The sequence below is a fragment of the Papio anubis genome, chromosome 6 (assembly GCF_008728515.1).
Source record: "Papio anubis isolate 15944 chromosome 6, Panubis1.0, whole genome shotgun sequence".
In the NCBI taxonomy this organism is placed as follows: Eukaryota; Metazoa; Chordata; class Mammalia; order Primates; family Cercopithecidae; genus Papio; species Papio anubis.
The window spans coordinates 3629311-3652524 of record NC_044981.1 but is presented as its reverse complement, the minus strand read 5'-3'; the positions used below and the strand labels follow the sequence as shown (position 1 = coordinate 3652524).

The window sequence follows — 23214 nt, the reverse complement described above, 5'->3', positions numbered from 1 at the left end:
ATACAGGGGTGTGTGAATTATTGGTTTATTCAAGCACTCATTCACTTGACAAGTATTTATTAAGCGCACAATAAAACATTAGTTCACAGCCGGGCACGGTGGCTCATGCCTGTAATCCTAGCACTTTGGGAGGCCAAGGCGGGTGGATCATGAGGTCAGGAGTTCGAGACCAGCCTGGCCAACATGGTGAAACCCTGTCTCTACTAAAAATACAAAAAATTAGCTGGGGGTCGTGGCGGGCGCCTGTAATCCCAGCTTCTTGGGAGGCTGAGGCAGGAGAATTGCTTGAACTAGGGAGGCAGAGGTTGCAGTGAGCCGAGATTGCACCACTGTACTTCAGTCTAGGCAAAAAGAGCGAAACTCCATCTCAAACAAACAAAAAAACAAATAACAAGCAAGCAAAACATTAGTACTAGACTCAAGTACTAGTAGGGTTCATCCACTTACAAGATATTTGATAATTCAGGGCCTCATCCTGAAGCGACCTGGACTGGTGTGTGACTGAAACAGTGAGCTATGCAGCAGCAGCACGATCTGCACTCTGTGACCTAGGAGAAATCACACCACCTCGCTGTGACCTCCCCTCCCTCCGGCTCTGAGAGTCTATGAGTTTTGAGGGTTGGCTTCAGTTTCTGGTTTCCAGCTTTAGGAATCTATCAGTGGGCATTCTAGTTTCCTCTGTGGGGCTGTGAGGAGCACGGCCTAGTCCAGGATTTGGAAGTCACTGATGGACTCGCAGAGGAACTGCCTGGTCCAGTGAGCACTTGGGATGTCTGGTTGGTCCTCACTTGCTTTTGTGGCTGGCACAGTTCGGCTGCAAGGCAGGGCTGAGCTGGGGCATGCGGCAGTGGTCAGCTTCTGCTGCCTTCAGATGCTGAGTGCTGTGGAGGTTTCTGGAGGGGAAGATCTGGGGTGAATCAAGGCCATACAATTGCCGTGTTGAGTCTCCTGCTTTTCTTTTAAAAAATTTTAAAATTATTTTTGACAAACTGTAGTTTTATGTATTTATGGGACACAAAGTGATGAGATGATTTTGAATACAATGTGAAATGATTAAATCTAGCTAATTACCATCCATCACCTCAAATATCTGGCACTTTTTGTGATGAGAACGTTTGAGATGAACTCTTTTAGTGATACTGAAATGTACGGTGCTCAGTTATTAAGTATATTCACCACACTATGCAATCAATCTAAAAAAGTGGAACTTATTCCTCCTAGCTGCCTGAGACTGTGGCCACCATTCTACTCTTGCCTCCACGAGTTTTCGGTTCCACGAGTCCTCATGCCTGCTCTCCCGTTTCAACTCCAACAGGAGAGACGCTTTTCTCTGCTTGGCAGCTTGTATCTGTCATCTGTCTACGCATTTATCTACCAAGTTCTTTCTTTTTTGCTTTTCTTGAGACGGGAGCTCACTCTGTCATCCAGGTTGCAGTGCAGTGGTGTAATCATAGCTCACTCACTTCAGCCTCTAAGTCATGGCTTTACGTGATTTTTGTTCCTCAGCCTCCCTAGCAGCTGAGACTACAGTCCTGTGCCACTATCCCTGGTCAATTTAAAAATTTTTATTTTTGTAGAGACAACAGTCTCCCTATGTTGCTCAGGTGGGTCTCGAACTCCTGGCTGCAAGTGATCCTCCTGCCTTGGCCTCCAAAGTGCTGGTAATGGCAGTGGTGGGTGGGCCGTCTAGAGCTGCTACTGCCATCATGGCTGAAGCGGGGGCAGGGGCAGGGCAGGGGACCGTGGCAGCAAAAGTGGCTGCAGGAGCAGCAGTGGCGGCGGTGGGACCCCTGTTCCCCATGTCCCCAGTGCCCTGCATCCCCAAGGCAGCCGATTGCCCCACTCCCACCCTCGCATGGCCAGGCAGGACCTGTTCCCAGGCAGGACCTCACTCCCTGCTGCATCGTGGGAGCTCGCGAACACCCAGCCAAAGGTGTAGAAAAAGACTTGAGTAGATTAAAAGTCTGTAATCTATAAAGACTGAGAATAAGACATAATCTTGGGGGCCAGCGACCACGGTTTTCGTTTTTCCTTTAAAAAGGGTCCAAATTCAAGGCATGGTGACTCGGCAGGAAAAGTATCCGCTTCACAGAAAGGTAGGAGATGGGACATGAGCACGTTGGTGAAGCCTCTGTATCTCTTGGGACTTCCTTTCCTTCTTCCATAAATTGTGAAAGACCATCAGGAGGGCCTCACCTGGGAGCGTGTTAGAAATGCAGGATCTCAGGCCACACCCTGGACCTACCGACTCAGATTCTGCTTTGTAACAAGACCCCACGCGATTCTGTACACTTTGGGTGTGAGGAGCACTGGCCTAGAGATTTCTCAGGCACTTTCCAATGCAAATTTCCTGTCATCCTAAAACCCCACGGGTTGGAGCGCCCCACTGGCCGGAAGGTGAAAACACATTTTGGGAGCGCTATCTCTGGGAGTGACAAGAGTGCTTCCCCCAGACCACCAGGGCTTCCCCGAGCTTCTCTACCCAAGGGCTGCTATTTCAGGAGCTCTCCTGCTGAGTCACCAGAGGAAAGCAGCCGGGGAGGAAGCAGCCGTATCCTGTGCGCTCGGTTGGACCAGTGAGGGCAGGTGACTCTGGGGGCCTCTCCCTCGACGGTGACGCCATGCAAAGGTGGAGAGCCATTCATGAAACCCTGTGATTGTGTCTGTTAGGCAGGAGAGAACTTATATTTTTCCTATTCCTATATCCCTGGTTTCTGGAAGTTTCCCGATAGTGAGAAATTAGAGGGGATTAATTTATCTTTTCTCTACTCCATCTGAGTGAGCCCTGGAGTGAATACAGAGCCTTAACCATGGAAAGGTGAGACGGGGAGAGGCCCCCGCCGCAGGAGTCAGTAGATGAGGATTCTCATCCTGCCACCCACGGTGTGATTTTAGGTAAGTCCTGGGACCCTCTGGGTTCAGTTTCCACACCGGTAAAATGCTTCAACCATCTCCAGGCCCTGCCCCTACACACAGTGGATGTTGGAATGCAGCAAACCTTTTACTTATTCATCTGTTGTAATTTAATGTTTTATATAGAAATATATCACGATTCAAAACGCAGATGTTCTAAAAGCTGTAACTTGAGAATTGCTCTTACCCGTTTCTTTCTCACTGCTGTTCTCTTACAGGTAATGACTTTTATCGGTCTCTCCCATTTCCCCTCATTGAAGCACAAGCAAATACAAACACGTGTTCTTGTTTCCCACACTTTTGTACACAAAAGTGGCTTCCTATGTGCGGCATTCTGTATCTTTTCTTGCTAGCTTGAAGCTGTATACTGAAGATGGCTCCATGTTGGTACCATTGGAATTCATTACTCCATTCCCTTTTTTTTTGAGACGGAGTCTCGCTCTGTCGCCCAGGCTGGAGGGCAGTGGCTGGATCTCGGCTCACTGCAAGCTCCGCCTCCCAGGTTCACGCCATTCTCCTGCCTCAGCCTCCCGAGTAGCTGGGACTACAGGTGCCCACCACCTCGCCTGGCTAGTTTTTTTTTGTATTTTTTTAGTAGAGATGGGGTTTCACCATGTTAGCCAGGATGGTCTCGATCTCCTGACCTCATGATCCACTGGTTTCGGCCTCCCAAAGTGCTGGGATTACAGGCTTGAGCCACTGCCCCCGGCCCGTTACTCCTTTTTCTGTCACATTGAGCTTATTTAGCTAGTTTAACATGCTTGTTTATCTAGTCCCCTATTGATGGTTACTTGAGTCCAGTGGAGCTAAATTCTATGTGCTATATTCACTTACCAATGGCTGGAGGAGGGCAATGCCCACTATAAGAGAGGCACTATCTCTCGCTCTTTCTCTTTCTTTCTTTTTTTTTTTTTTGAGACAGGGTCCCGCTCTATCACCAGGCTGGAGTGCAGTGGTGCAATCTTAGCTCACTGCAACCTCCACCTCCCAGGTTCAAGTGATTCTCCTGCCTCAGCCTCCCGAGGAGTTTGGATTACAGTCATGTGCCACCACACTCGGCTAATTCTTTTATATTTTTGGTAGAGACAGGGTTTCACCATATTGGCCAGGTTGGTCTTGAACTCCTGACCTCAAGTGATCCTCCTGCCTCAGCCTCCCAAAGTACTTGGATTACAGGCGTTAGGCACTGCGCCAGGCTGAGGCACTATCTCTTCAATTCTCACAACAACCCTGCAAGGTAGATATTTGTTATGAACTGCATGTATCCCCCTAAAATTCACACATTGAAGCCCAAACCCCCAGTGCGATGGTATTTGGACATGGGGCCTTTCAGAGACAATCAGGGTTAGATGAGGCATACAGGTAGAGTTCTCATGATGAGATTTAGTGGTCTTATAAGAATGGATACTGGAGAGTTTGCTCTCTCTCTTCCTGCTTCCCAGTCCCCCAATATTTGGGGGGCACAGCAAGAATATGACCACCTACAAGCCACAAAGAGGGCCCTCGCCAAAACCCAACTATGCTGGCAGCCCTGATCTCAGATTTCTGACCATCAGAACCCTGAGAACCTGCCAGCACCTTGACCTTGCACTTCCCAGCCTCCAGCACAGTGAGCAATCACTTTCTGTTGTTTATAAGCCACCCAGTCCACGGTAATTTGTTATAGCAGCCCAATGTGCTGAAACACTGGCTGAGTGCCCACAGTTGCAGTAAGGAGGGTGAGGCAGCATGGTGGGTAGAAGGGAGGGCCAGAGTGTAGTACCCACCAAGTGTTCTGCAGCTCCCGCATCATAGGCAGGACGTGCTGAAGTGCCCGCCTGACCGATGGAGGAACCCAGAAAGTAGCCAGTTGGAGGGCTGGCACACACAGTGATGGCAGGGTGACCCTGCATCCCAAGGTATCACAGGGCTGCATCATGGACAGCCTGGGCTAGGAGCCACATGGAGGGTATGGTAGCATGACGAATGCCAGTGTCTTAGTCTTTTGTGCTCTAAAACAGACTACCTGAGACTGGGTAATTTATAAAAAACAGAACATTACTTCTTCATTCTTCTGGAGGCTAGAAAGTCCCAAATCAAGGCGGTGACATCTGGTGAGAGCCTTCTTGCGTGTCCTCATATGGGAGAAGGTGAAAGGGGAAGGGAGAGTGAAACCACTCCCATAAGCCCTTTTTAGAGCCACATTAATCCATCCATGAGGGCGAAGCCATCGTGACACAAACACCTCCCAAAAGGCTGTAGCTTCTCACATTGTTGCATTGGGGATTAAATTTCCCACACAGGAACTTAAAGGGACACGTTCAGACCATAGCAACTGGTGACAAGTCTGGCATTGCCCCGGAGCGTGGCAAAAGAGGGCAGTGGAAGAGTTGAGCTGGAGCAGGACGCAGGAGAACACCCGGGGACCATGAGCGGGACGCAGGAGAACACCCGGGGACCATGAGCGGGCAGTGTTCACACCACGGAGGGCAGGCCACAGCGAAAGCTATGACTTGGGGTGGAGGCAGAGGTGCCAGGGGCAGCAAGTGATACAGGAAAGCCCAGCAGTGGCAAAGGAGACCCCACCCAGATCCCGGGAAGACTGAGGGGTAATGAGACAAGCCATTGGGGAACAAGGTGTCCATTCTGGGAGCCCTGATAAGAGCAAACTTCCTGGGAGCTCAGTTAATAGGGCTGAGAACTTAGGTGTAAGAAACAAGGCAAGATTCAGCTACTAAACTCAGGGCCTGATTTTGTTGTTGTTGTTGTTGTTTGTTTGTCTCCCAGGCTGCAGTGCAGCAGCGCAATCTCAGCCCACTGCTACCTCTACCTCCCTGGTTCAAACGATTCTCCTGCCTCAGCCACCCGGGTAGCTGGGATTACAGGCATGTGCCACCACACCTGGCTATTTTTTGTAGTTTAGTAGACATGGGGTTTTGCCATGTTGGCCAGGCTCGTCTTGAACTGCTGACCTCAGGTGATCTGTCTGCCTTGGCCTCCCAAAGTGCTGGGATTACAGGTGTGAGCCACTGTGCCCAAGGGCCTGGGTTTTGAATGAAGTCCCCCAGGCTGAGATCAAGACTATAAACACAGAGACTGCAAGTGGGGGTCATGGATAGCTGTGGCTGCAGGGGGCTGAGGAACATGTGGGTGGGCAGTGAGGCCAAGAAGGCCTGCTTTGTCCTCCCCTGTCCCATGGCTGTGGGTAGTTGGGGACTCCTGGCCACAGGGAGTCAAGCTGTAGCCTTGACTAAGTGGCCTGGTGGAGGGCTCCAGTATCGGTTTTGGGAAGGGGCACGTAGCAATGCACTGAAGTGGGCTGGACAGTCCAGGTGATGACCACACAGGTCGAGTCCATCCTCTAAATCTGCAGGTTCCACATCCTCAGATTGAACTGACTGCACATAAAAAATATTTGGGGAAAAAAAAATAACAATACAATAAAATTAATACAAACAAAAAATATGGTATAACAATTATTTGCATAGCATTTATGTTGTGAAGTATTAGAAGTACTCTAGAGATGATTTAAAGTATACAGGAGAGCACTTTGGGAGGCCAAGGTAGGAGGATCACTTGAGGCCAGGAGTTCAAGACAAGCCTGGGCAACATAGCAAGATCCCGTCTCCACAAAAAGTACAAAAATTAGGCCAGCCTGGTGCTGCGGGCCTGTCGTCCCAGCTACTCAGAAGGCAGAGGTGGAAGGATTGCCTGAGCTCAGGAGATTGGGGCTCCAGAGATCTATGATCACACCACTGTACTCCAGCCTGGGGGATAGAGTGAAATCCTTCTCTAAAAAATAAAAACAATAAATAAGTAAATAAATAAATTAAATAAGTAAATAAAGTATACGGGAGATGTGCATAGGATATATGTAAAGACTATGTGGTTTCATAAGCATCTTGAACATCCATAGTTTGGTATCTGCATGGAGTCCTGGAACCAATCCGCCTGTATGTTCCCTGCAGCCGTGCTGTACAGCGTGGGCAGCCTCCATAATCTCCCCTGCGATGCTACAGAGCATCCCCTCAGCTCCCCAGGGTCGGAGAGGCTCTTCTCTACACCTCAGGGTCTCCCTGTGGCTGGCTGAGGAACCAGCCACTTCTTAGCAGACTGACAAGGGCTTGTCCTGCAGGCAAAGAAGCCTATTACTTCTCTCTGCAGCTGCCCAGAGAGGCACACCCAGCTGGACACATGCTTCTCTGCTTAGTCACCAGTGGCCATACCCTAGCCTGGCACAGCTGGAGCCTCCAGGAGCCCAAACAGGGAAAACTCATCTGCAGACCGCACCAGCTTCACAGGCAGTAACTCGGGAGCTAAGGACTTGGCAAAAACAGGCACCGTAGTGAGTAACTGCAGCAAGCATGTGTGCACACACACTCATGTACTCACATGCACATGTGCACACCCAGGCCCACTCATGAAGCCATTCTGGTCAGCCCTAGATAGTATCGTGCTGAACAGACGCTGCCCCCTGCCCTGTCTGCTGAGCTCTTCCTCCTGCCAGAGCCCACTAGGCTGGCCTCCTCCATGCGTTGCCAATCCTACAGCAGGTTCACTTGCTTTTTCATGACTCTACTAAATTGTTTGTCATTTGGAGTTGTATTTTGACTTTGAAGCCGTAATATGCAAGCAATACATTCTCTAAACACTATGAAAATGTGTTTGTATGTGTCTTGGTTCTCGTGTCTCTGCTCGTAGACAAACTCTTCTGACTCACAGACTCGAAGCTGAAAGGGCTCCAAGAGTGATGTCCAACCCTTCTTTACCATAAAGAAGACTGGGTCCCCGCTGTGTGGAAGGATGGCCTCTTCTATCCACTCCTTTGAAAATAATGAATCATACTTTCGAACACAGGAGACGTTACTATAATCCGACCCAGCGACTGGGTTCTGACCCTTCACTCATTTCTGTACAACTCCCTCAACCTTTTGGGAATTCCTGGCTCAGGCTGCCCCCTCCCACTTGCTACTGGACATGTTTGTAATCAACTTTCATCCACCTTCGCCCTCCCCACCCACCTGGGATCCTGCCATCGGCTTCCATCTCGAAGCTTTCATTCATTCTACTCATGACTCCTAAGGAGATGCTGCGGCTTCCAGACTTTCTTATTATCGTAAAAAAAGGGACTAATTCTTACCTCATCATTTTGGCAAACTTTAGGGATAATTTTGTGGTACTTTCTTCCATTAAGATCTGCTCTTGCAAAGATGTATCTGTGTGAGCGATGGCTCATGCCTGTAATCCCAGCACTTTGGGAGGCCGAGGTGGGTGGATCACCTGAGGTCAGGAGTTTGAGACCAGCCTGGCCAACATGGTGAAATCCCATTGCTACTAAAAAAATACAAAAATTAGCTGGGCGTGGTGGCATGCACCTATAGTCCCAGCTACTCAGGAGGCTAAGGCAGGAGAATTGCTTGAACCCAGTGAGCCAAGATCATGCCACTGCATTCCAGCCTGGGCGTCAAAGCAAGTCTCCGTCTAAAAAAAAAAAAAAGTTCAAGTACTTTCTAATGGAAGTGTGTCCAGGCTGTGGGGTGGGGGAGACACAGGGGAGGCGGTGTGAGAGGAGGTGGCGGCTGTGGTAGGAGCTGGAGGGCAGAAGGAAGGCTCTTCTTGCCAAGGTACTTCAAAACCCAAAACACCACTATTAAAATATGGATATGAAGGCCTAGGCTTGACTTTGCTTCAAAGTTTTTTAGGAAGTAATTGTTCGAAATTCAAAAGCATTTTCTGTAGAAACAGTATCACAAATGGAAGATTAACTTTTCAAATGAATCCACAAAAATGTATTTAATCTTTTTACTATTTAATTGCTAGTTGCGTCAAGTAGCACTTTAATTTACATCTGCCTCAGTTTCCTCATCTGAAAAGTGGGGACACTGATATAGCCTGTCTCAGGGTTATTGGGAGGATGACATGGATTTATGTGTGTAAAGTTCTTTTCTTTTCTTTCTTTTTTTTTTTTTGAGACAGAGTCTTGCTCTGTTGCCCAGGCTGGAGTGCAGGGCGAGATCTTGGCTCACTGCAATTTCTGTGGCCTGGGTTTAAGCAATTCTGCCTCAGCCTCCTGAGTAGCTGGGATTATAGGCACCTGCCACCATGCCCAGCTATTTTTTGCATTTTTAGTAGAGACGGGGTTTCAGCATGTTGGCCAGGCTGGTCTCGAACTCCTGACCTCAGGTGATCTGCCCACCTCGGCCTCCCAAAGTGCTGGGATTACAGGCGTGAGCCACCGCGCCCGGCCGTGTGTAAAGTTCTTAGAACAGTGGTAGGCCCATAATTAGGGTTACATTTATTGTTATTATTACTTGTAGCAAAACTCTAATACGCTTCAGCCCCTGTTTTTAGAGCCCTGCTGAGTCTAAGGGGGACTCAGAAGCCCCAGTGGGGTGGGACTCCCTTGGGAGGGTGAGATTCCAAGGAAGCCACTGAGGCAGAGACTGCAGCCCAGAGGACACGAGATTGAACCGACCGCTCCTGCCTGGGCCGTGGTCAGCTGCGTCCCCAGAGCGGAGTCTTCCTGACTCTGGGGGAGGTTAGTGTTTGGGTCAGACACTTTAGACATGACAGAATGGAAGGGGGCGGGTGTCCTGAGACCTGGCATCGGCTGGCGTGAGCAACGGGGGCCCAAGGAGCAAGTGGGGGCTGCTGGACAGGCTGTGAGAGGCAGGGCTGTCCCCTGCGTGCCTTCCTAGGGATTGTCCCAGCCCTGCTTTGAAACACCCAGCGCGTAAAGGCCTCGCCTGACACGGTGGGAAAGTTCTTTATCTCTGCTGTGTTGGACTTTGCTGCCGACAGATTTACCCAAGGCCGACTAAGAATTACTGAGAACAAAGTCAAAGGCTTCCGAGTTCCCCAGGTCTCTCTTAGGGCCCTTGTCTTGTCTTTTCACCGCCTTTTGAGTTAAAGAACATAAAGGTGCTGGGCAGGAAGAAAGGAGACCACCACCTTGGCTGCGGCGGTGGCTGTGGAGCCTCCTGAGCCCCTGTCTGCACCCTGGTCCTGGCTTCACAAACAGCCCTTCTTACTGCTACAGATCGTCTTCCTTCAGGCACTGTCTGGTCCTTCTGCTCAGACTTCCCATTTTCAGCCTGTGTCCTCTTCACTATTCTCTTAGGAGGTTGACAGAGGTGGACGCTGTCTAATTATGTGTATGTTTATGTGTGATCTGAGTAATACTTTGTCCTCTTCATACACACGCATGCTTCTGCTCTGTCATCTGCACATGTAGCAATTCATGCTTGTAAGCACCACTTCCGTGACGTCCTGGAAAGGGAGCTGCAGTCATTTCCGTTCTGAGTAGTAAAGGGCGAAGCCTCTGAGGTAAGGATTTTCCTCAAAATTCCTCCCCCAATACACAAAATGGATTTATTGAGCTCCTACTGTGTGTCAGTCCCCACTCTAAGAGCTGGTGATACTGCCGTGAACAAACAGAAGCAGCCCCCAGTTTCACGGAACACGGCATTTTTTCTAATAAAGTGGCATTTCCTAATTATACAACACGATGTTGGACATTTTCTACACATCTGCTCCTAGCACTGTTAGTGTCTCTGTTTGCTGCAGGGGTTCACAGAAATCAGTGATTAAGATTCAATATTTAGGCCGGTGCGGTGGCTCAGGCCTGTAATCCCAGTACTTTGGGAGGCCAAGGCGGGTAGATCACTTGAGGTTAGGAGTTCAAGACCAGCGTGGCCAACATGGTGAGACCCTGTCTCTACCAAAAAATATAAAAAATTAGCTGGCTGTGGTGGCGCGCTCCTATAATCTCAGCTACTCGGGAGGTTGAGGCAGGAGAATTGCTTGAACCTGGGAGGCGGAGGCTACAGTGAGCTGAGATCACGCCATTGCACTCCAGCCTTGGGCGACAGAGTGAGACTCCATCTCCAAAAAAAAAAAAAAAAAAAAAAGATTTTAACACAGATTCAATATTTAAAATAGAGGCTTCTCATTTCCTGTTACATCTAGCTTTCATGCATGCCCCAAGTAAAACTGCCTTGCATTTGAGCAACCATTTATCATCACTGTAATGATTCAGATGTCTAACTTGGGGTAAGGCCAGAATAAAATTAAATGGGAGATCTGTTATAGATTGAACTACGTCCCCCTACAAGATATGTTGAAGTGCTAACCAACGTGGGATGTTTGAGTTAACATCAGTTTCTCAATTGCAGTGCCACCAGCGCTTTAGACTACATGCTTCCACGTTGTGAGTGCTGTCCTGGACATAACAGGATGGTGAGCATGTCCTTGGCCTCTACCCACTAGAGCTAGTAGCACCACGACCACTCCCAATCAATCCTGGCAACCAAAAATGTCTTCAGATATTGCTAAATACCCCTAAGGGGAAAATTGCCCCCAGCTGAGAATGAATGATTTTTACAGTTCATCAAGAGGCTAGCTGGGTGCGGTGGCTCACGCCTGTAATCTCAGCATTTTGGGAGGCCGAGCCAGGTAGATCACAAGGTCAAGAGATCGAGACCATCCTGGCTAACATGGTGAAACCTCGTCTCTACTAAAAATACAAAAATTAGCTGGGTGTGGTGGCGTGTACCTGTAATCCCTGTTACTTGGGAGGCTGAGGCAGGAGAATCACTTGAACCTGGGAGGCAGAGGTTGAAGTGAGCTGAGATCGTGCCACTGCACTCCAGCCTGGTGACAGAGCAAGACTCTGTCTAAAAAAAAAAAAAAAAAAAAAAAGAAAGAAAAAAAAAAGAAAAACATAGAGGCTGACATTTAATGTGTGTTTTATGATAATATTTCTTGGCTATGAACAGTAATCGTGAGAAGCTGGCTTAGCTGAGAAAAAGTAAAGTCATTATTGTGGGCTGGATGGTGTCCCCCTAAAAAGGTTGGTTGAAGTCCTAGCCCCTAGCCCCTGTGAATACAGCCTTCTTTAGAAATGAAGCTTTTGACCATGTTATCAAGTTGAGGTCACACTAGAGTCGTGCGGGCCCTTAATCTGATGTGACCGATGGATGTCCTTACACAAAGGGAAGAGACAGAGGTAGACACGTCCAGAGGGAAGGCAGCCTGTGAAGACGGAGGCAGAGACTGCAGCAAGGAAGCTGCAAGCTGAGTGCCTGGGACTGGCAGCAGTCCTGGGCGCTGGGAGACACCCGTGGTGCAGACCCTTCCCCAGAGCCTGCAGAGGACATTCAGCCCTGCCAGCACCCTGAGTTTAGACTTCTCACAGCCAGAAATACCAGATGAGAAATTTCTGTTGTTTTAAGGCACCCAAGTTGGTGGTAACGTGTTACAGCAGCCACGGGAAATGAATCTAAGTATCCGGGAAGAAGCAGCCCTGCCCTGAAACAGCTCACCTGGGGGCTGACACGCAGGAGTTTAAAACTCCCAGGGGCTGGGCGCGGTGGTTCACCCCTGTAATCCCAGCACTTTAGGAGGCGAGGCAGGTGAATCACGAGGTCAGGAATTCAAGACCAGCCTGGCCAAAGTGGCGAAACCCTGTCTCTACTAAAAATACAAAAATTAGCCAGGCATGGTGGCCCGCACCTGTAGTCCCCAGGAGGCTGAGGCAGGAGAATTGCTTGAACCCGGGAGGCAGAGGTTGCAGTGAGCTGAGAAAGTTCCATTGCGCTCCAGTCTGAGTGACAAGAGCAAGACTCCGTCACACACACACACACAAAAACTCCCAGGTTACTCATCCCAGGTGGTGGTGGCACAAGCCCGGTGAGGCCCAGTGATTCGCAGGTAAGATGAGCAGTTCCTGCACAGATGGGTTCTGTACCCTGTGCTGAGTCATAATGAGGGTGTGCCAGTGAATACAGAAGATTCTGCACCCCTTTCCCGTCACGTGAGGACAAGTGCTATGGTCGTTATGTAAATTAGTAATTCATACACAGTACACATTCCTATATAAAATACACATGGACTCCTATACAATAGACATGGACACACCTATCCAAGATGAAAGCGCAGCAATCTAATACTGACATATTAGCAAAGGGGCTACAGACCACCATCAAAAATTGACTGTAGGAGACCAGACTAGGCTGCCCTAAAATATGTCTTTTTGGCGTAAGAATTATTTTGAGAAACAGCTGACACAGGAGAAGCTCTGAAAACAGAGAAGTTACCCTTTTGTAGGGGAAATGTACACCTGTAATGGAAATCCCTATCTGTAAGGGTGCTCCCCTCTCAGCACCAGGAGGAGAAATGGCTGTAAATTATCAAGAGACTCTCATCAGTGGAGAAGGCACGGGTTTAAATTTGTATGGCAAACCTTACCCTGTTTCCTGTGCTTTTCCCGGTCCATCCTCACAACTTCCTCTTACACCCTGCCTTCTTTGTTTCAGGTGAAGATGGTATTTCAGCCTGAACTCTAAGCCACCTCTTTGAGAGTTACTCACATCTCTGGGTATCTCCCTGTGCTTATGAGACAAACATGTTAGTAAGCGTCTGCTTGTTTTTCTCTTGTTAATCTGTCTTTTGTTACAGGAGTCCATCCCAGCTAAGACTCAGGAGGGCAGAGAAAATTATTTTTTTCCTCCCTTACAGAGCAAACGTATGGGATTTCTCTGTCTACATGAGAACTGTTTTTCAAAGAGGTCGTCGTCTTGTGAGGCTGTGGACCTAGTTTGCTGATTTTTCAGAGCAACCCTGAAGATGCCTCCTTCTGAAATTGCCTTTAGAAGCAGTTTGTGAAACCTTCAAGAAACTTGGACATATTCCTCACATAACATTCCACAGCTCGCCCAGCTCCTGCATTCCTGAGACGCGACTTCACGAGTTGCAATGACTTAAAAATAGAATCTCCCAAGAGGGATGATATGACACTCACATGTGCCAAGACATGTGTGTCTTAGTCACTAAAAGGGCCAGGCACAGTGGCTCAGGCCTATAATCCTAGCATTTCGGGAGGCTGAGGCGGGCAGATCACTTGAGGCCAGGAGTTCGAGACCAATGTGGGCAACGTGGCAAAACCCCCATTACTACTAAAAATACAAAAATCAGCCAAGCACAGTGCTGCACACCTGTAATCCCAGCTACAAGGGAGGCTGAGGTATGAGAATCGCTTGAGCCTGGGAAGCGGAGGTTGAAGTGAGCCAAGATCATGTCACTGCACTCCAGCCTGGGTGACACAGCAAGACTCTGTCTCAAAAAAGAAAGTGTCCTAAAAGTGTCACACCTTTTCACCAAATACACCAACTAGGGAACATTATGGGTCTATGCACGATACCCTAATCTTATGGATACTGATGCAGCAGAGGATTATTTGTATCAGGAAAAAATGGAAATGATGAATTCCCTTAAAATGGGGACTGGTTAAGTAACTTTTGGTATATTCACATGGTGGGGTACTCCTAAGACACTAAAACTTAAGTTTTTAAAAAAGATTATAAAACATGGACAGCATAATCCCAATTAGATTATAGCAAATACTGAAAGGATAGACCGCAACATTGTGGGGTAGGGGGGAATTCTAATGTTCCTCTTTTGGGCTTTTTGTATTTTTATTTCATTTTCTTTTTTTTTTTCAATGGATACATATTCTTTTGTAAATAAAAAATAGGTTTATTGAGATACATAAAAATTTACCCTATTTTAAAGGTGCAGTTCTATAGATTTGGCAAATGTATTGTGATGTCACCACCATCACAACCAACATATAGAATGTTCTGTTGACCTAAAGAAAGAAATTGAGGCAAAATTAATACAGAATTTATCTGGGCCAAGGTTGAGGACTACAGCCCCAGACACATTAAGAAGGGCTCCAGAGAACACAGGAGAGGCTTGAGTTTCGTTATTGCTTTTGTTTTTTAAAAAAGGACAGGCTGGGCGTGGTGGCTCATGCCTGTAATGCCAGCACTTTGGGAGGCCAAGGCGGGCGGATCACGAGGTCAGGAGATTGAGACCATCCTGGTTAACACGGTGAAATCCCATCTCTACAAAAAATACAAAAAATTAGCTGGGCGTGGTGGTGGGCGCCTGTAGTCCCAGTTACTCAGGAGGCTGAGGCAGGAGAATCGCTTGAACCCAGGAGGTGGAGGTTGCAGTCGGCCAAGATCACGCCACTGCACTCCAGCCTGGGTGACAGAGAGAGACTCCGGTCTCAAAAGAAAAAGGACGAATCAGGAGAGGGGCCAATTACCAAAGCTGTTTGTTAGGAATTCTCATTGGTTTACAGAAATAACACTGATTAGTGATTGGCTATGCATTGTTGCACTATAGGGCATGTCCAGCATACGGGGGTGCTGTCACATTTCAATGTCTTTCTGGACCCGACCATTTAAAGGGGCTCACGTTCCTCAGAGGAATGGTTTCTTTCTCAGTTTCTATCACCCCGCCAGAAGTCCCCTGTGCCCCTTTATAGTTATTCCACTACTACGCCTTGCCAGGCCCTGGCAACCACTGCTCTGTATTTTCTGTTACTAGCACTTTGCCTTTTCTAGAACGGCATATAAATGGAGTTGCACAGCACATAATCTTTTGAGTGGGCTTTTGATCTCTTAGCCTGTTTTTAAGATCTGTCCATTGACTTCCAGACTTCCTATGATATGGTCAAACAGCAGTAATGCTTAACTGGGTGAACCCTGTCAGTTGGGGTTTCCATTCCTTGCAGTCGGTAGTAGTCTGAGCTGATACAATACAGACATTGCCTTTGAAATTCTACTCATTCCTCAAGACCCTCCTTAACACCACTTCCTCCAAGGAGCCTCTTAGAATAGTTCTGCCCCAAGCAATTATGACTCCTTCTCTTTGGATCCTTGTGGCATAGTAGGGCATTCATATTCTCCTTTGTAATATAGTTCATTGTGTACTGGCTTAATCTGTCCCAATATTTCCAACCAATTACATGTCAATTAGGCTGCTTAAGGCCAGCAGCTGTCGTATTCCTGCCGGTGCCTCACTGCATAGTACACAATTAGCGCTGGACTGATTCCTATCTCCACCACTTTCCCAGCGTGTTGCCCTCTCTGCCCTGGTCATTCTGGCCTCCTCACTGTCCTGCACATGGGCTGGGCTCACTCTCACCCCTCTGACCTCCAGGATACTACAGGCCAGTGTTTGCAGGCCTCACCAACAGCATCGTTTATAACGGGAAGGAATGCTAGGTGTCTGAGCCTGTGGAGGTTCCATGCCTGGCACACTGCAGGGCTGGCAGGCTCCAAACATACTTCTCAGGAGAGGCAGCCAAGAACCCTTGCGTGAATTCTAATCTCTGCCCACGGCCTCTCCAGGCTTTGATTTTGGCCTCTCAAAAACTGACCTCTTTGAGAAAACCAACAATTCAATTCTGCAGCGTGTAGCTAAACATATCAAAGGGGGTACTAAGTTGTTACTCCCAGTAAAGAATCTTGTTATTTTGCTGCAGGACCTCTCAGAACTTTTAGAATGGTCCTGTGGTTTGTGGGTCTCTAGCAGTTGATACAGTGTCTAGCAGTTCCCATATGTATTTAACTGCAGACTCTGCCCCATTAAAAAAAACTTTTATCTTGAAATTAATTACAGACTCAGGGGAAGATGCAAAAATAGTGCAGAGAGGTCCTAGGTGTGCTCCTGGCTTCTGTATTTTGTTGTAGCCACGTGTAGGAGGCTCAGACTTTCAGAAGCTGCCTTCAAAATGTATGCGCTACTTTTTTCTTTTCTTTTCTTTTCTTTTTTGAGACGGAGGCTCGCTCTGTCACCCAGGCTGGAGTGCAGGGGTGCGATCTCGGCTCCCTGCAACCTCTGTCTCCCAGGTTCAAGCGATTCTCCTGCCTCAGCCTCCCGAGTAGCTGGGACTACAGGCATGTGCCACCACGCCTGGCTAATTTTTTGTATTTTTAGTAGAGATGGGGTTTCGCCGTGTTAGCCAGGATGGTCTCGATCTCCTGACCTCGTGATCCGCCCGCCTCGGCCTCCCAAAGTGTTGGGATTACAGGCGTGAGCCACCGCCCCCGGCCCTATGCAATACTTTTTACTAAGCTCTCCCGCTTTAACAAAGACAAAGAGAGTCCATTTCTTCCACAGATCTGAGAGGTCTTCACGTTTAGGGATGGAGTGCATTCATTTGGGAGCAGCACACACAAAATGTGGCTTTCACGTGTAGCTTCTATATTTCAAGGGCCAGACCCAGAATATACATTTTAAAACTTGTCAGCAGCAGCCACAGGCAAATTAAAGCCCAACAAAAATACTCTATTTCAGAGTAGAGTGCATGTTAAACAGCTTGTTCCTCCCAGATATCTTGTGATTGACACCGGCAATCAGAAACAGGTAAGCAAGCCCTAATTACAGAGATACCAAGAAGTGAGAGGTCAGAAAGGAGAGAGAAAAACCAGCTGAACATGGCATTCTGCTCTCTAATGCTGCCCTAAGATTGCCACTTGCTCGAAGAGTAATTTGTACCCAAGGAGGGCTAAAACGATGGCACTCCTGAACTCTGACTTGGGGAGTTTAAGTTTATCACAGATATTCTGGCTTTTAAATTGTGTTTCTTTTTCTTCTTCCTCTCCAGCCGTGGCCTCCTTCTCTCCCCCAAATAGATACCAATTGCATCAGCCACGGCCTTGCTCCCCAAATCTGCCATACCCTGCCTGGCCTTTGCATGAGCAGTACCTGCTGCTGGGCACGCCCTTCCGCCTCTGTCTCAGAAACCCTCTCCAGTGCCCCCGGTTGGAAATGGCCGCTCCCTCTCCTGGGCTTTCTTGGCCACATTCTTATTCGTAAGGATTGTTCTGCAAGGGCCAGAAACTTCAAACTAATTTATGCAAATATGGGCAATTCATGGGTCTCAAAACCAAACTGTGGGAAGAGCAGCAATGCCAGGAGACAGGGATCAAACTTCATTCACCATGGAGCCCAGGGGCAGGACGGAGGCATCAGAGTGGGGCCCGGGGGTGGGAAAGCGCTCTGTGTTTGGCAGCGGCTTCCATTCAAATCACTTAGTGGGGGCAGGGCCAGGGAGGCAGGAGGAGACTCTTGGTGCTATTGGCAGGAGCATTGGGAAGACATGATGGGAAGATAGAGCACTAGCTGTCAGGATGGTTCCGCCTCTACTAAAAAGGGATTACATTTGACTTCTTGGTACACCTATGGAAGCTCCGTCCTCTCACACTGGTTTGTGAGCTCATTAAAGGGCAGTGGTTGGTCTTGTTGGTATTTCTGCCACCCCAGGGCAGGGCATGGGCACAGCAGTGCCTACACCCAGAGGGCCTCAGTCATGTTTGTTGGGTCAAATAGTCATTAATAAGGTTGTTTGGCACTGATGAGCTTCCTGTGGCATAATTCATGAAGTGTGTGACATTTAGGACCTCTGGGTGGGTTAACAGTTAACAAATCCTCAAGGTCACCTTTCCCCTAGCAGACTGACTCACCTGCCTTTAGCCTAACCCATCGTTATTTCTCTAATCAAGATAAAGAAATAAAGCAAAGATTTACTGTCAAGTAACCTAGCTACTGCTTTGTTAAATTTTTATCTATGAAAGATTAATTATCCGATAGTGCCTTATTTTGGATTAGTACAGTCATGAAAATGATGATGAAAAACACAATTACAGGTTTTAATTTACCGAGTTCAATATTGCTCTATTTTCTTTAAGTGGCTGGCCTCACCTTGATTGCTATGGTAGCATTAGATAAAGCAGTTGACAATATTCCAATAAACTGTTACTTTTAAAAAGAGAGGTGTTCATTTTAGACTTACTGTCCCAAGACCTCTGAGAAAAAAATTCACATTAAATAAAGGGATTTTTTGAGAAGCATATAAATAGTTTGCTCTGTTAGGAAGCAGGAAATGCTGGGCGTGCTGTGTACCCAGGGTTCACGGGGTGGGAAGGAAGTGGCCTGGAAGCAGAGGGCTCTCCCTCCAAGTCCCATTGACAACTTGGGTATTATCCTTGGTCCTACACTCTGCTCCCCGCCTGACAGATTCCACCTTCTAAAGTTCATCCCACTCTGTCTCCTCATCTCTGCTCCCCGTAGCACCATAGTGTGGGCCTACATTCTCTCTCCTCAGACCAGAGGCTGCAAAACTCTTTCTCTCAAGGGCCAGTGAGTACTTTAAGCTTTGTGGACAAGTGGTCTCTGTCCCAGCTGCTACTCAACTGGGTGCCTGAGTTGAAGTGGCCACAGTGGATGCGTAAGTGGTGGGTGTGGCCACAGCAGATGCATAAGTGGCGGGTGTGGCCACGCTCCAGTAAACCCCAGGCTGCAGCTGGCTTATACCCTTAGACTGTGGTTTGCCAACCCCTGGAAGCATCCCTTAGCCACTTCATCCCCAGTCATCGGCCTGGGTTTTTCTCTTCTTTATATCCCCAGACCCTTACGGAGTGTCTTGCACCTAAGAGACATTCAATAAAATGTTGTTGAAAGAATGAATGAGTTCTCTAATCTAAGCATGCGTACCTATGAGGTCATTCTATGACTGAGCTGCCAAATATAATTTCCAATTTCATTACCTTAAGAGATTTGGAACTCTTTGGAGATTTACTAAGAACTAGAAATCCGTTACCCTCCTAACCACACAATGTACATATTTACTTGTTGTTCTAAGCACACTTGTTTTAGAAACATAGACTCCAGCATCTCTTACTGTAAGTATTTTAAAACACCTTCCTGTTGGTGAGGGTAAGCGTGGTAAGTGTGATCAGATCTTAAACAAGAGGAGTTTTGTTTTCATTTAAACAAGAGCATCTCAGACATAAGAGAATGATGAAAAGGTCTGTCGTTGGCAGGAAGAATACGATATCATTAAACTCTGTGTTCGGTCAGACATATTTTGCATGCCTTTATGGTTAATCATTCTTAGAAGAAATTCCTCACCTTATTACTCCAAATCACAGCAAAAAGCCTTTGTTTTAGCTGTTTTGCTTTTATTTAGAAGGGATGCCAAGGGTCACACAGCTTCCCTCTGCCTAAACATCACCTCCTGCAGAGGGGTGTGTCCCCCTTGGGACTGGCACAAATTTTGAGTGTCCTACCCTGAGAGGGCACAGAGTAAGATTTGGGTGAAGTATCCACCACCCTCATTAGCAAACTCTTCCAAGGTACTATGTTTTTAACAACTATTAGAGAATGACAGAGCCAAAATCCTACCCAAACAGACAAGCAGAGTTTGGGGCTAGACCCTTTAGATATCTTTGCATATCTCAGGGGCCAGCAAGGTGCCATAGCTGGCTTTCCCTGGCTTGTGGGAGCCCATTGTGCACATCTGCTCCCAGTGAGTTCACACTGGTAGCTTGAAATGAGTGACGATGGGCGTATTTACACAATGGAAATAGGCCAATGATACAAATCAGGGCATTCTAACACTGTGGGTGTGAGACTCATCAACGTTACCTGGTTCCTGCTTTCAAAGAGTCTGTCTAGGAAATAAAGCATGGACATAGGAGACGATCACAAATAATGTCAACCTCTCAAAGGGACCTTATGTAAACTTCTTAACCCCTCTGCATCTCAGTTTTCTCATCTGTAAAATGGGGGTAATAATACTTACCTGGCAGAGGAGATAGGAGGGTTAAATGAAATAATGTATATAAAGCCTATAGCTTGTGGGAAGGTTGATAGTATGTACTTATTAAAGGTGACTTTTAAAATTATTATTATTATTATTATTGACTAACTAAAGAAGAAAGGGTTTAAGGGTGAGAAGAGTAACAGGAAATTAAGATCTGAGGCAAGTGAACCTATGGCAGTTTTAGTCTACAGACTACTGAATAGCTCCAGGGTCAGTGTCAGCCATCTGGTCTACCCTCAAGGCCTAAATAGCATCAGAATCTTCCAGGAGGAGGTTTGGTTCTGCTCCTGGCTCTCACATCACTTCGGCATGTGATGTAAGTCTTCACTCACAGCCTCATATATCAAAGAAATCAAAAAAGAATCAGGAGAGAAACAGCTGTTATTAAAACCTACTCTGCTGGCCCCAACCCAAGGTCTCAGGAAGAAGACAACAATACACGGAGCCTACAATGAAACTGGTGTCTATGGAAGCAGGGAAGAATCACATGCCTGCTAGAACACGTTCTGAATGGGCTGACTCCACTATACTTTCAAAAGGAAGCTCTTACTATGGTAACTGCGTCACTGTGGACACTGAGCAACCGCAAAAAAGACAGAGGCTAAGCTCCTGTTTCCTTCCAGGAAATAGAAAAAATTGTCTCATGTGTGTTTCTGGAGGATTCTTTTAACAATTTTGTTAAGTTTATACCTTCCTCACCATGGAAATCCAAATTAATAAAAGTAAAAATGTTCCAATTTTTTACACACCAGGACTTAGAGATGTATCTGTTTATGCACTCAAATGAGATGGCAAGCAAGCAGTTTGCTGACGAAGGACTTCTTTCAGATGGTGTCATCCATAGTTGCCATTGGATATGAGTTATCAGTTAAGATTCTTAGTTGTAGCAACAGAAACCAATTTTGCTATTTTAAACAAGACGGGGATTGATTAAAAGGACATTGAGAAGCTCAAAAATTCTCTTGGTAGGATGGAGAGCCAGGCTTGGAAGTAACACACCCAGGAAATCCCTCCCCTACCCACTCCAAATAATGCCACCAGTGATGCTGCAGGGCATTGCCAACACTAGTGGCACTCCTGACACTGGACATCACCAGACTCCAGCTGCAGCTGCAGCCAGAGTCGCTGTCAAGACTGCCTGCGGAAGCTGGACATAGCTCCTGGCTCCTTCACTAGCACGGATTGTGTACCACCTCTATTTCTATATGCTGTAAGCTTCTTAAGCAAGGCTTGGCATGGGTGCATATGAGTGGTGGAGCTTACATAATACGCCCATTCTGAATTGCATAGGAAGCTGAGAAAGTGAGCAATTGGCATCAATAGCTTTGCTACCAGGAGTGTGCTCTGCTATTTAAGGTAGCAGATTCCATAAACATAAGAAAACGGATTCAAATCAAGTAAGAATGCTTCTGGCTGCAAGTAATAAAATATGCAACTAGGCTGGGCACAGTGGCTCACACCTGTAATCCCAGCACTTTGGGAGGCCAAGCTAGGTGGATCACTTGAGGTCAGGAGTTCAGGATGAGCCTGGCTAACATGGTGAAACCCCTGTCTATACTAAAACACAAAAATTAGCCAGGCATGGTGGTGCATGCCTGTAATCCCACCTACTCGGGAGGCTGAGGCAGCAGAATCCCTTGAATCCCTTGAGGTGGAGGTTGCAGTGAGCCAAGATCGTGCCACTGCATGCCACAAAGTGAGACTCCATCTTAAAAAATAAAATAAATAAATAAATATCCAACTAAAATTGACCTAAATAAGAATGGCTTATTTTCTCATATAATAAGAAGTCCAGGAGTAAGTGGTTCCAAATTTGGTAAATTTAGTGACAAAGAATGTTCTTAAAGATCCAGATCCCAGCTGGGCACAGTGGCTCACACCTATAATCCCAGCACTTTGGGAGGTCAAGGCAGGTGGACCTAAGGTCAGGAGTTTGAGACCAGCCTGGCAAACATGCTGAAACCCCAGCTCTACTAAAAATACAAAAATCAGCCATGCATGATTGTGCATGCCTGTACTCCCAGCTACTCAGAAGGCTGGGGCAGGAGAATCGCTTGAACCTGGGAGGTGGAGGTTGCAGTGAGCCAAGATGATGCCACTGCACTCCAGCCTGGGCAACAGAGTGAGATTCCATCTCAAAAAAAAAAAAAAAAAAAAAATCCAGATGCCTTCTATCTTTTTGCTCCACCATCCATAGAGCACAGACTTTTGCCTTTAGGCTTAGGTCCTTATGGTTAGGAGATGATGGCCACAGCTCTAGACATTACAGCCTCACATATGCAAGTTCCAAGAGTCATGTTTCTCTTTGCACATCTCTTTTTATCAGCAAAAGTACGATCACCAGAGTGATATAGAAAGAGTTCCCTTGTATCTCACTGACCAGGAATAGGCCATGTAACCTTCCTAATTGCAGAGGAGACTGGTGAATGGAATACTTGACATTTCAGCCTCCATAGTGCAAGGTAGACTCTGCCAAGAAAGACCAAGAATAGGTGAGTCTCTGTTAGTAGGAAACCAGTAGGGCCTGCTGTTGCCACCATTTTTAGAAATGCTGGAAGACTGCTAGGTGGATATTGTGAAGTGAGACTTCATCCTGCAGGAAAATGCTGATCTTTCAGTAGCATGTGCCAGGTGTGCTTTGTTGGGAAGGATTCTGAAACTCTGTCTGGGCTCAGCAGGAAAGAGTAACATCATTGGTTAGTGATGACTGCCATGGGCATGGGAAAAGGAATTGTCTCCATGCAGGCCACAATTGGCAAACCCCTTGTGGAGAGAGACCAGCCTGTTTTGTGAACTTCTTCATTTCCTTGCAGAGCATTTTTGTCTGGTTTTGGAGGGCTGAGCACACCAGGGGAGTTCCA

At 47.3% G+C, this 23214-nt stretch overlaps 1 long non-coding RNA gene across 1 annotated transcript; it reads left to right on the top strand.

Moving 5' to 3' along the window:
- Positions 1-1872: 1872 nt before the first annotated feature.
- LOC116275233 lies at positions 1873-8188 on the top strand. The gene is made up of 3 exons (XR_004184167.1): positions 1873-2586; positions 2780-2895; positions 7057-8188. It is a non-coding gene; the product is annotated as an uncharacterized LOC116275233 (long non-coding RNA).
- Positions 8189-23214: the final 15026 nt, after the last annotated feature.